Source organism: Panthera uncia (assembly GCF_023721935.1).
Source record: "Panthera uncia isolate 11264 chromosome E2 unlocalized genomic scaffold, Puncia_PCG_1.0 HiC_scaffold_20, whole genome shotgun sequence".
NCBI lineage: Eukaryota > Metazoa > Chordata > Mammalia > Carnivora > Felidae > Panthera > Panthera uncia.
The window spans coordinates 21917101-21929060 of NW_026057589.1; the positions used below are offsets into that span (position 1 = coordinate 21917101).

General features: G+C 56.3%; 1 non-coding gene across 1 annotated transcript; it reads right to left on the reverse strand.

Annotated features, from left to right (window-relative positions):
- Positions 1-6659: 6659 nt before the first annotated feature.
- Positions 6660-6766, reverse strand: LOC125916677 (U6 spliceosomal RNA). The gene has a single exon (XR_007456004.1). It is a non-coding gene; the product is annotated as a U6 spliceosomal RNA (small nuclear RNA).
- Positions 6767-11960: the final 5194 nt, after the last annotated feature.

An 11960-nucleotide genomic window follows, 5' to 3' on the forward strand; every position in this document is an offset into this window, starting at 1 on the left:
CTCCTCTCTTTGCTAGAATCCGGGGCACCCCTCTCCTCTCCTCTCCTTGCTAGAATCCGGGGCACTCCTCTCCTCCCCGTGCTCGTTCCGGTGGTGCCCCCATCCAAGATCTCTGCACACCCATGTTCCTTCCCCGGCCTTACCTCTGCCCGCATCCCTACCCCCTAGACCGCACAGCTCCGACTGGTCTCCCCGTTGCCCAGGCTTGCCCAACGCGGGGCTTTTGTTTTGTGTTCCAAAGCGATTTCCCGAGGCAAACTCACCTCACGTACCATTAGCCGTTCGAAAGTGACACGGCCGCTGGCATCCAGTGACCTTAACGACGTCGTACGACCTTCTGCTCTACCTACTTCCAAAACGTGTCCCTCCCTTCGAAGTAAGGCCCCTCCTCCCCCCCACCCCCCGGGCCCCGTCTCTGGATTTTTCTATCCTGGACGTTTCGTACACATGGAATCACACTCGACGTGACCCCTTGCGTCTGGCGTCTTTCCCTCGGCGTGAGGTTTTCCAGGTGGATCCGTGTCGTAGCATGTGTCGGCCCTTCGTTCTTTTTTAGGACAAAATGGAATTCCGTCGCACGGCTAGACCACACTTGGTTAGTCCATCATCGGTTGCCGGCCACTTGGGCTGTTGGCCAGCTTTCCCTGATGTGATTGGTGCTGCTGGGAACATCCGTGTACGAGCACTTGTTTGAGTCCCTGATTGCATTGCCCTGGGTATATACCTAGGAGGGGGATGTCTGGGTCACAAGGTGACCTTGTGTATAATCTCTGAGGAGCTCGTGTCCGTCCGCACGTTCTTTGACCTTTAAAGGTGGAGGCTAATTCCCCTCCCTTCAGCAGGGGCCAGACTCGCTAAGTCTCACTTCTCATCGATGGCACGTGGCGAAAGTGATGCCGTCCCACCTCCTTCTCCCTCTCTTGGGTCATTTGCTCTGGGGGAAGCCAGCCGTCATGCCGGAAGGACACTCGAGCAGCCTGTGGAGAGCCCGTGTGGAGAGAAACTTGGGGCCTCCCTCCAACGACCAGCACCGACGTGGCGGCCGTGAGTGGATCCTCTGTCTGCCATCAAGCCTGCGTGTTGGCCCCAAGAAACCCAAGCCAGAACTGTCCCTCTGAGCCGTTCCCAAGTACCGGGGCCACAGAAATGATGAGCAGTCATAAATGTTTACAGATAACTGTTGGGGGGTGATTTGTTACACAGCATTAGCTAGCTAATACACCCGTCCACCCATGCATTCCTCCCACAGCGGCTAGAATGGAGGAAGCACCCATGCTGCATGCATAGAAGCAAAAAGAAGGAATGAGTGAATAAATGAAGAAGAAGAGACGCTCTCTTCGAAGGAAAGCGTCTCCCAGGCAACCACGTATCTGCCAACTAAGACATCTGCCTCCAAATAAATGCACTACGAATGCTGGTGTTGGGTCATCCATGGATGCTGAAAACCTCGCGGGGGACGATGTCTGGAGGAACGGGACATTCAGAGTCTCAAAGTATTTCCCCACAGATTATTTATAATTTACAAAGGGGGAAATGGTAACTTTTCCGTGGAGACAACAAGCAGACACAAGCCTATTCAAGCGGTCCAAACTGACATCAGCAACCTCCAGGCCACCCACGCCAGCCTGGCAGGTGGGAGCCGAGTCCGGTGGCCCCCACGTGGCTCCGCAGAGCGCGCTCCCAGCCGAGCAGGGCAGCCCCACCCCGACCCGGGCAGAGGCACCAGCTCTGGGTCCAGGAGCACCGGCCACACAGCATATGGTCATTCTACAAACGGGCCCTGTTCCAGGACGGGCTGTGAGTCTTCTGGTGATCGCTTCTGTATTTATGTTGCACATTTGGGGCGAGCATGCTCATTCCCAGATTCAACTACCTCCATCTGTTTGTCATCGTAGGAGGAAGAGAAATCCAACATATCTTGGACCAAAGGCACAGTGATTTTCTGTTCACGAGAGAGAAGCTTTCTGTGAGCCTCCCGCTTTATAGGGAACTTACAAACTGATTTTGAGGAATCGGTTTTTTTCCTGGGGCTAATACACTTTCGAATTTGTGTGTTTTAAAAAAAATTTGTTCAACGTTTATTTATTTTTGAGACAGAGAGAGACAGCGTGAGCGGGGGAGGGGTGGAGAGAGAGGGAGACACAGAATCGGAAGCAGGCTCCAGGCTCTGAGCCATCAGCCCAGAGCCTGACGCGGGGCTCGAACCCATGAACCGCGAGATCGTGACCTGAGCGGGAGTCGGACGCTCAACCGACTGAGCCCCCCAGGCGCCCCCAATTTATGTTTTAAAAAACACTAACGGGGGCGCCTGGGTGGCGCAGTCGGTTAAGCGTCCGACTTCAGCCAGGTCACGATCTCACAGTCCGTGAGTTCGAGCCCCGCGTCAGGCTCTGGGCCGATGGCTCGGAGCCTGGAGCCTGTTTCCGATTCTGTGTCTCCCTCTCTCTCTGACCCTCCCCCGTTCATGCTCTGCCTCTCTGTGTCCCAAAAATAAATAAAAAACATTGAAAAAAAAATAAAAAAATAAAAAAATAAAAAACACTAACGTCATCAATATTGAACCAAACCAACGTCACGTCTCTGGAGAGGATGCGGTCAGAGGGACATAACATCACTTCCGTGGCATTCCTGCCCCAAACGCGAGAACCTAGGTCTGATTTTGAGGCAGACCCCAAGCGAGGGACATTGTGCCAAACAGCTGGCCTGTAGACTTCAAAACTGACGCCACGAAAGACCAAAAAAAGGCCACGTGCCCCCTTCCTGCGCAAAGGAGACCCAGGAGACATGGCCGGTAAACGCAGTGTGGGGTCCCCGGGCGGTGATGTGGTTTAGAAAAAGAAAACACAGCTACAGAGGACATAGTTAGGACAGCTGGGCCATTTGAACCCGGACCAGCAGTGAAATGGATTGGATACCAGAATGGTATGCATGCGAGTTTCCTGCCTTCGATCTGCAACACCGTGGTCAAGCAAGACAATGTCCTTGTTCTCGAGACCTGTACACCCAAGGAGTTTTAAACCGCTTCATCGACGTAGGAGCGACGTTCAGAGAGCTACCCGTGTTTAGCGTGTGCCCCTTGATGGGTTTGGAGATGAAGACACCTCCGCGAAACCGTCGCCACGATCTGTGCCGCAGGCCGCCCATCGCCTCCGAAGGTTTCATTCATTCATTCATTCATTCAGAGTGAGCACACTTAGCGAGGGACCCACCCTCCCAGCATGCTGTTGGGCACACACGTCTAACTGTGGGCTCTGTGCTGTGTCGCAGGTCTGTGGGACTTGCTCATCTTACAGAACGGAGCCCACGCGCCCTTGGACCACTCCCTCCGCCCCTGTGAGTTGGAGCGTCGGATTCGTCTGATTCGTGGTCTCGGGCAGGGTGTCCTTCCTTCAGGCTGTGTCCCAGTCGGTGCTGTGCATTTGCGCCCTTCCTGTTGGGGGGACGTTTGGGCTGCTTCTGTCACACGGATGCGTGGGTAAAAGACGGAGAAGACGTCCTTTATGTCGGAGAAGACGCGTACATGTACATCCACCCGGACCTGGAGCTGCCAGGTTTCGGTATCTGGACTGGACTGTAACCACTGAGAGGGCAGACCCATCTGTTTCCCCACCCAAGTCCCCAGAACGGAGAGCAGCGTCACACGGGAAGTGGACACTCATGGCTCGTCCTTGGGTCAGAGACGTAGAACCCAGAAGCGGCGGGACAAGGGGAAGTTTCTGCAACAGTCCAGAGAAGGAACTGGGTGGGTTGAGCCTTCTTGTAGTTGCTCAGACTTGTCGGGCACACCGGCGCCCCAGGACCTTTGCACCTGCTGTGCCCGCTCCCCAGAATGCCCTTCCCCGGTGATCTTACTTCCTCAGCACCCTCTGTGAGACCTTCCTTCCCGGGCTGCCCCAGCTGAGAGTTCTGCAGCCGCCCCCCTGCCCCCCACCACACTGCGCGTCCCTCCCCTATTTATTTGTTCCCCAGAGCGCTTTCTGAAGCTTATTTTTATTTATTTGTTTTATCGTCCCTCTCTCCCACTAAAATGCAACCTCCACAAAGGCAGGATTTTTTTGTTCTCTTCAGTCACTCCCAAATCCCCAGTGCCTCGCAGAGTATCTGGGACATAGTAGGCATTTAATAAATATCTGGCAAAATAAAAAAAAAAAAACAGGAAGAGGGGGAGGGAAAGGAAAGAAGAAAGGAACGGAGGGAAGGGAGTAATCAGCAATCTCCCCTCCTCCTAGGCCAAAGCTTCCGCAGCCCCGCTTGGGGACCCCTCAAGTCCCCCCAGCTTCCAAGTGCCACGTAGGAGCTGGTCTCCGATTTGGGTCAGCCCACGCTCGGCCCGAGGCCGTTGGCCAGGGAGAGACCTGGCCTCTCCCCAAGGATGGAGTCTTCTCAAAGGCGATTGACATTTCCACTTAAAAAGACACTGTCCGGCCCGAAGAGGCTCATTGCACACTTCCTGCCTGCGGCTTACTCAGCTGTGGCCTGGGCCGGGCCAGCTCTGGCTTTTCATCCCCCTGGAGCATCCAGAAGATCCCCCGCTCCAGCCAGTTTGGGCTGCCCACGGCCCACCTGCCATCTGTGAGCCCCTTCCTGCAGGCAGCCCGCCGCTCTCCTCTCACCCGCTAGAGGCAGAGTGCGCGTCCAGGCTGCCGGGCAGATCCGGCGTGGGACCCGCAGAGCCGGGCTTAGTGGATGGTCCCAGCCAGAGGCTGGGGCTCTGTCTCGATCTTATTTGGGTTCTGTCTCGTCTTGGCCAGAAAGGACTGTGGCTGCTTTAACCCCGTGGATGGGCCCTCACACCAACGAGGACTCATTTCATGACTTACTCATTCACTAAATTGATACTTACTGTGTACCGACTGTGTGCCGAGCACCATTCTAGGGGCTAGGAGTGTCCATGCACGTGTGTGTGTGTGTGTGCGCGCGCACGTGTGTGTTCGATACGTTTCTATGGGAGGAGCAGGTGATGGGTCACACTCGTCGTGAGTAGCCGGCCGGCCAGGCCACCAGGAGGCTCAAACAAGGTGAGCCGTGACCTGGGTGGACTGTGTCCCCATGTGGTCACCCCGGAAAAACTGCTTTGGGACGAGCCCTGCTCCCAGCAGCCTCCACCCTGAAAGCTGTGTGGGTGTCAGAGCGCTAGGGGTGAGCCGGTGAGGTTTTGCCCAAGTACCCGCCAGGCCAACACAGTGTGGTAGAGAGTGCAGCTCCCGGGACTGCCCCCCACCTGGGAGGAGCCAGGGGTGGGCAGTCGATGGGACCAGAGACAGCAGGAACGGAAATGCAGAGCAGGGATGGGGAGCCCAGCGCTGTTCCCCATCCTGCTCTGCTTTTCACTAACAGAAGGAGGCCTCGGGCTGCTTCAAGAATCTTCTGAGCCCGGGGAGCGCCTGGGGGGCTCAGTCAGTTAAGCGTCCGACTTTGGCTCAGGTCACGATCTCACGGTTTGTGAGTTCGAGCCCCGCGTCGGGCTCTGTGTAGACAGCCCGGAGCCTGGAGCCTGTTTCGGATGCTGTGTCTCCCTCTCTCTCTCTGCCCCTCCCCCACTCGCTCTGTCTCTCTCAAAAATAGACATTAAAAATTTTTTAAAAAAGAGAGTCTGTTTCTTGGTTTGTTTCTTTGTTCCTTAAATTCTACATATGAGTGAAATCATATGATACCTGCCTTCCTCTTACTCGTCTCGCTTAGCATTATCCTCTGTAGCTCTGTCCGTGTCGTTGCCAATGGCAAGAGTTCATTCTTTTTTATGGCTGAATAATATTCCATTGTATATGTGCCACATCTTCCTTATCCATTCATCTATCTGCCCATGGACACCTGGGCTGCTTCCATAACGCTGATATAAATATAGGGGTTCACGTATCCCTTTGAATTAGTGTTTTTGTATTTTGGAAGTAAATACCCAGTAGTAAAATTACTGGATTGCAGGGTAGTTCTATTTTTAATTTTTTTGAAGACCCTCCATACTGTTTCCCAGAGTGGCTGTACCAGTTTGCATTCCCACGAAGAGTGCACGAGGGGTCTTTGTCTCCACATCCTCGCCCGCGCCTGATGTTTCCTGTTGTTGTTGTTGTTGTTGATTTTAGCCATTCTGACAGGTGTGAGGTGAGATCTCACTGTGGTTTTGAGTTGCCACTGTGGTTTTGAGTTGATGAGCGATGTTGAGCATCTTTCCCTGTGTCTGTTGACCACCTGGGTGTCTTCTTTGGAGAAATGCCTGTTCATGCCTTCTGCCCATTTTTTTTTTTTTGACGTACATTTTTTTTAAATTTTATTTTAAAAATTTTTTCAATTTACATCCAGATTAGTTAGCCTATAGTGCAACAATGATTTCAGGAGTAGATTCCTTAGTGCCCCTTCCTCATTTAGCCCATCCCCCCTCCCACCACCCCTCCAGGAACCCTCAGTGTGTTCTCCATATTTATGAGTCCCTTCTGTTTCGTCCCCCTCCCTGTTTTTATATTATTTTTGTTTCCCTTCCCTTATGTTCATCTGCTTTGTCTCTTGAAGCCCTCTGCCCATTTTTTAATTGGATTATTTGCTTTTCTGAGTGTTGAGTTGTATCAGTTCTTTATAGATTTGGGACACTAAGCCTTTGTCAGATATGTCGTTTGCAAATATCTTCTCCCGTTCCGGAGGCTGTCTTTTAGCTTTGTGGATTGTTTAAAACTCTGGAACGCTTCGCAAATCTGTGTGTCATCGCTGAACAGGGGCTGTGTTGTCTTCTCTGTACTGTTCCAGTTTTAGCGGACATTTATCATGCAGCTTTCATGTGACACTGAGCAAAAGAGCTGTTGTTGACTCATCTCCACGTAGACATAACACTCTCGGGCACGCCTAACGCCGCAGAAACCAACGAGTTGCGGAAGACCCTAAACGTCTTCACTTTCAGACGCTGGCTCTTCCACGTCACCTCTGCACTCAGACTGATTGCGGTCCCCGTTCTCTGCGCTACCAAGGGCGTGGTGACGGTCGCCCTTCTTAGGAGAGTCCACGTGTCAGGACTAAAGCTTTAAACCCACTTCACAGTCATGACATGGTGCAACGACGAGAGACCCCTGCATACAAGATGCACCCCTGCCTGCAGAGATGCTGAATGGGGGGTGGGGGGGGTGGGGGGAGTTCGGGACACACGGTGGTCGCACAGCCCAGCCCGCGACACCTGCGTCACGACCACCACCTGTGGGACAGTGATGTACAACGTGTAAACCAACTCAGAGATGTTAAGAGTGTAGACTGTGCCTCTCAGGTTGGAGGAGATGTGGCCTCTCGTTCCCAAGGGGAGGGAAGCGGAGGGCCTGGTCCTCCCGGCTGCAGCTGGCTTTGCGCAAGGCCTCGCACCTGCAGGGCTGTGGAAGCAAACCCGGCTGGCCCCGGGCCAGTGAGAAGGAAGCGTGGAACTATGGGAGATGAAGGGTCAGGTTTGAAAGAAACAGAAACTGCTGCATTGGGTCTGAACTGGTGAACTGCGACTTCCTCGTACTTCAAAAAGGGGAACAGGCATTTGAATGAAGTGAATGAGAGGGGCTCGCCTCCCCATTGAACGTCTTCGGCCGTGAGTGAAGAGGGTGAGGGGAAATCAGCCTGGAGAAGCCGAGCCGTGATCACGTGCTTCTCGTGGTTCGGGGACGAGATTTAGGGTGTCGACGTGGAACCAGGTGGGTTCCGTTTACTGCCCTGATGGTCAGGTTCCCCATCGGCCACCCAGTGGGGTGAGCGCTGGGCAGTCAGCCCGCCCACGCCACTCTCCTCACCATTCCAGAGCCACCGTGGGGCTCCAGGGCCCCGTGGATGGGACCTGCTCGGGCCCGACGACTCTCCTCTGCGCCCAGCTTCCGTTTTCTGGAACAGGGGCTGCTGTCTGAAGCCGACGGCTTTGGGTTTCTGGGCCCCGTCTCCCAGGGCCGGGTAAAGCCCAGAACGTCGGAAGGGATCGCCGGGCCGTGCACCACGGCCAGGGCCACTGCTAGCTCACAGCTGGGTTTCAGCCCCCAATGCCCCGGCCAGGTGTGTTTGTTCAGTGCACAGACTACACAGCCACAGGAGTGCAGCGGTGGCCTTGGTCAGCAGAGGTTACGTCTTGGGAACAAGCAGCGTCATCCTGCATTCGCTGAACAAGTATTTACCAAGCTCCTAATGCCCATGCCAAGCACGGTGCCACACACATCAGGTCCGACAGGATGGCCAGAGGCGGCCAACAGATATTCTCTAGCTCACGCAGATTGATTAGTGATGCCTGCCTGGAGAGCTGTGGTCCATCTGTGATGTCTGCCATGGCCATGGTTCTGTTTGCCAGCTTGTCTGGTGGAGGCACGGACTGGGGGGAGAGACAGCCCAGAACAATTGATTCACGGCTCTGACCCAGTGTTACGATTCACGTGTGGCCAGCTACTGTTTTGAGACATTTGTTTCTGCTGAATTTTTCTCGATGGGTCTCCCCCTTCCCCTCCCCGATTCAGGCAGCAGCAAGGCTAGCCTCACTGTCAGGGGAGGGCCTTCCCAGCGTGGCTTCCCAGCATCCCAACCCCACGAAGAAGGCAGGGCTGAAGCCAGGACAGGGGGCGGCAGGAAAGGACCGGGGCGACCCCCACACGAAAGAGATTCAAATGCCACCCCAGGGCCACCAAGCTGCACACCCCCTGCCAGGCCCCCGTGTCCCCTACGTCCAAGAAATGACACTCTCATTGTGAAATTTCAGGCTGAGTGGGAAAATGTATCTCGTGAGTACAAGAGGGAGGAAGGATGGCCCTTCTCTGAACCATCAACTTAATTATTGTATTAAATACACATCCAGCCATTACTTTGTGAAGCTCATAGAAAAATGATGTCCTGATGGAAAGCTACTATCGATTTATCAGTTACTAGCTAATTAACGGCTGCCAGAGGCGGTGGACGCATCAGGACGGGCTGTGTTGGGGCTCGTAACACGCACCCCCTGAATCCCGGTGGTCCGACCGGGTAGGCGCCCCGGAGAGCCGCCTCCAGAAGCGTTTGGCGGCTGGCACCAGCGCCCCCTGCAGGCAGCCTTCTAGCGGTGCGCAAAGCTGCACGGGCCTCGCAGGGGCCTGGGGGACGAGGTGCGCTGGGGGTCTAGCTGGGAAGACAGAATTTGCGACAGAATTGCACGTGCAGGTGCCGCCGAGGAGGGCAGGGTCCCGGCGCTGCCACTCAGGGCCACGCAAGCTCATCGGGGCGTTTGCACGGCCTGCTGTCGGAGGGCAAACGTACAGGATGCCTGGGAGCCCAGTGGGCGAGCGAATGAGGAGCGGAATAGCCTTCCGACAAGTGGGCGGGCGGGGGTGGGGGTGACAGAAGCCCCGCGGCAGCAGGAAATGTCATGTTTTGCGGGAACTGCGAGACAGAGACAGCCCTTATTGCTGGAGCAGAGCGCGAAGGTGAGAAGAAGCCAGGAGGGGCAGTGGCTATATCGGCATGGCCCGGTAAGCCGGATTTACGAAAATCGGGGCTTTCTCCTAAGGGCGGCGGGGAGCCCCGGAAGGTTTTAGACGGGGAGCGGTGATGTGGCATTGGACAGTGCCCTCTGGGGGCGGCCTGAGGAATGGCGTCTTCGATGCTCCTGGGCGGCCCCAGGCTGTAGGAACCGCGGCCGGGAATTCTAAGCCTTCCTTGCAGAGTCTGGAGACACAGTCCTTCTGGGACGCCCGCCCTGTTGATGCTGGTGGACACAGCTCACAGGGGCCAGCCTCCCGAGGCATGCCACCAAGCCAGGCTCTCCAGGACACGCCAGAAGGACCCGACCGCTGCCTGCAGCAGATACAGGCAATGGGAGGTCTGCCTGGCCCGGGTTTCCTCCAGAGGGGCCCGGTCTGGGTCTGACTTCAGACAGGGAAGGGAGGGGTCCTGATCACCGTCCCTTTAGTCATCTCCGACCTTTGATCTCAGACCTCAGATGAGTCTGTGCGAGTGCTCAGCCAGCCAGTGAGGAGGGACGGGATGACGGCGAGTCTAATCCTCCGCATTACCGGGGGCAGATAAGCCCCCAGCAGCCAGAAGACGGGAGATCCGGCGGCCGCACCCACACCCTCCCTTGTGTGCTTGGGACCCGTCTCTGCCTGAGCCCGCAAATGCTTATCACAAACGGCAGGCCAGGTTCAGTCTGGCTCTGGGAAGCTCTGCAGAGCACAGCCCCGAGCTGGAGACTCTCGGCAGCTGTTTTTTTCATTTTTTCCCTGTGTTTCAGACAGGATGAATCGAGCCAACCAGACTTTTTGGAAAGAGGGATGCGATGTTTTTCCGCCCCCATTTGCAGAAAGTAACACCCTTGCCCAGTATACCACGCCAGAGGGATGGTCAGGAACCCCGCGTTCCTGTCACCCACACCCCGTTTCCGTCCTGGTTAGCAGCAACTTCTGTCCTTCCGGAGAGACCAGGCACGCTGGGGCAAACATATCACCTGTTTCTACAGCAAATTTGCTCCCGTGGATACGCTCTGTCGCTTGCTGGCTGCTGGCTTTACTTCTCCGGGGGGGAGGAATGGTATAAAGCGGGTCAGAGATTTTCTTTTGGGGGGCCCCCCCATCAGCACACCTTCTGCTGTCACAACCAGCCATGAAATGCGGCTTGGGCCCGGGCAGGAGATCAGACACAAAGGGCTACCGGCTCAGCTCTGAGCTTCAAAGTAACTTCCTGCGGTTTTCTCAAGTCCTTAGTCGGTGGTCTTGAAGGTCGGGTGTCCAAATGCACGTGACGACGCTTCTGGAGCTCCTAGACCCGGGTGTTCTCCCGTAAAGTGCCACCCTGGGGAAGACTGGCCTCCGCGTGAATCGGAGGGGCGGCTGCAGGGCGGGTGCATCCCAGGCAGGAAGGAAGTGCTGGGGGGTGGGGGGGGATCAAGAGAGGCAGGTGGGAGGGGTGGAGGCCCGCGTGGCAATCGGGGTCCAGCCCGGGAAACACGCTCCTCCGAGCACTTCCACAGAGCAAACCGAACGCGGGGAGCTGGTCGTGCGGGCCACGGAGGGCTGCGCTGTGACCGGAGCTCGGCTGCGCCGGACGTGACCTCCAGGTCTGGGAGGAAGGGACAGGCGTGCCGGGGTCTGGGAGGGAGCAGGAGCCACGGAGGAGACCCTCGGCCACCAGAGAGGTAGCCGCGAGGGAGGAGGGGCACCCCGCTTCTCCAGTGCCCACGCTGGCCTCACTCTGGGAACCCGGGAAACACAGGCACTGGGGACCCTGTGACACGGGATGGAGGCCGTTGGTGGGGACCGGGAAGGAGCCTGACAGAAGGGCCTGCTTCCCACAGCTTGTGTGCGGCGTGTTGGGTTCGAGAAGTTCTGGGGGCCCCAGTGGGGAGAGAGGAATATGGCCCAGGGGGCAGGTGGGCGCGCTCGTGGCGGGAGAGGCGCACGGTGACCCTGCTGGAGGGTCACAGGACAGCCAAGCTGGGGAGGGATCCAAGTAGTATCGGGGTTCAGAGTCCCACGGCTCAGACAACGAAACACAAGCGACAGGACACCCATGGGGCGCTAAGGGCGCCAGAGCCCTGCCGTGAGAGCCTGAGTTCAGTTTGCGTGGATTTCGTGACAGGTCAGAGTAGAAAGTGTGCTTCCCGAGAGCCAATGTGACTTCCATTATGTGTAAATTAACGTGATTGTGTGCACATATTACAGTTGACAAGAACCAGAGCAAAGAATGGTTCACTCGAGTTTGCACCTCCGAACGCCCGTCCGGGGATTTCGACAACCCTCTTCGATGGCCGAGAGACGCCCGCTGCCGCCACAGCCTCTGCCCTCTCCCGGGTCACACGCCGCTCGGTGGTGCCTCAGCACCTCATCCTCATTCTGCTTGCAGGTCCTTGTTGGGGGAGGAATCACTTCTTACTGGAGTGGACTTGAAACCCGATCCCCAGTTTGGAGAAGCCTGGGGCGCCAACCCGATCCCCAGTTTGGGGCAGCCTGGGGGGCTAATCAGATCCCCCAATCTGGGGAAGCCTGGGGCGCCAACCCGAT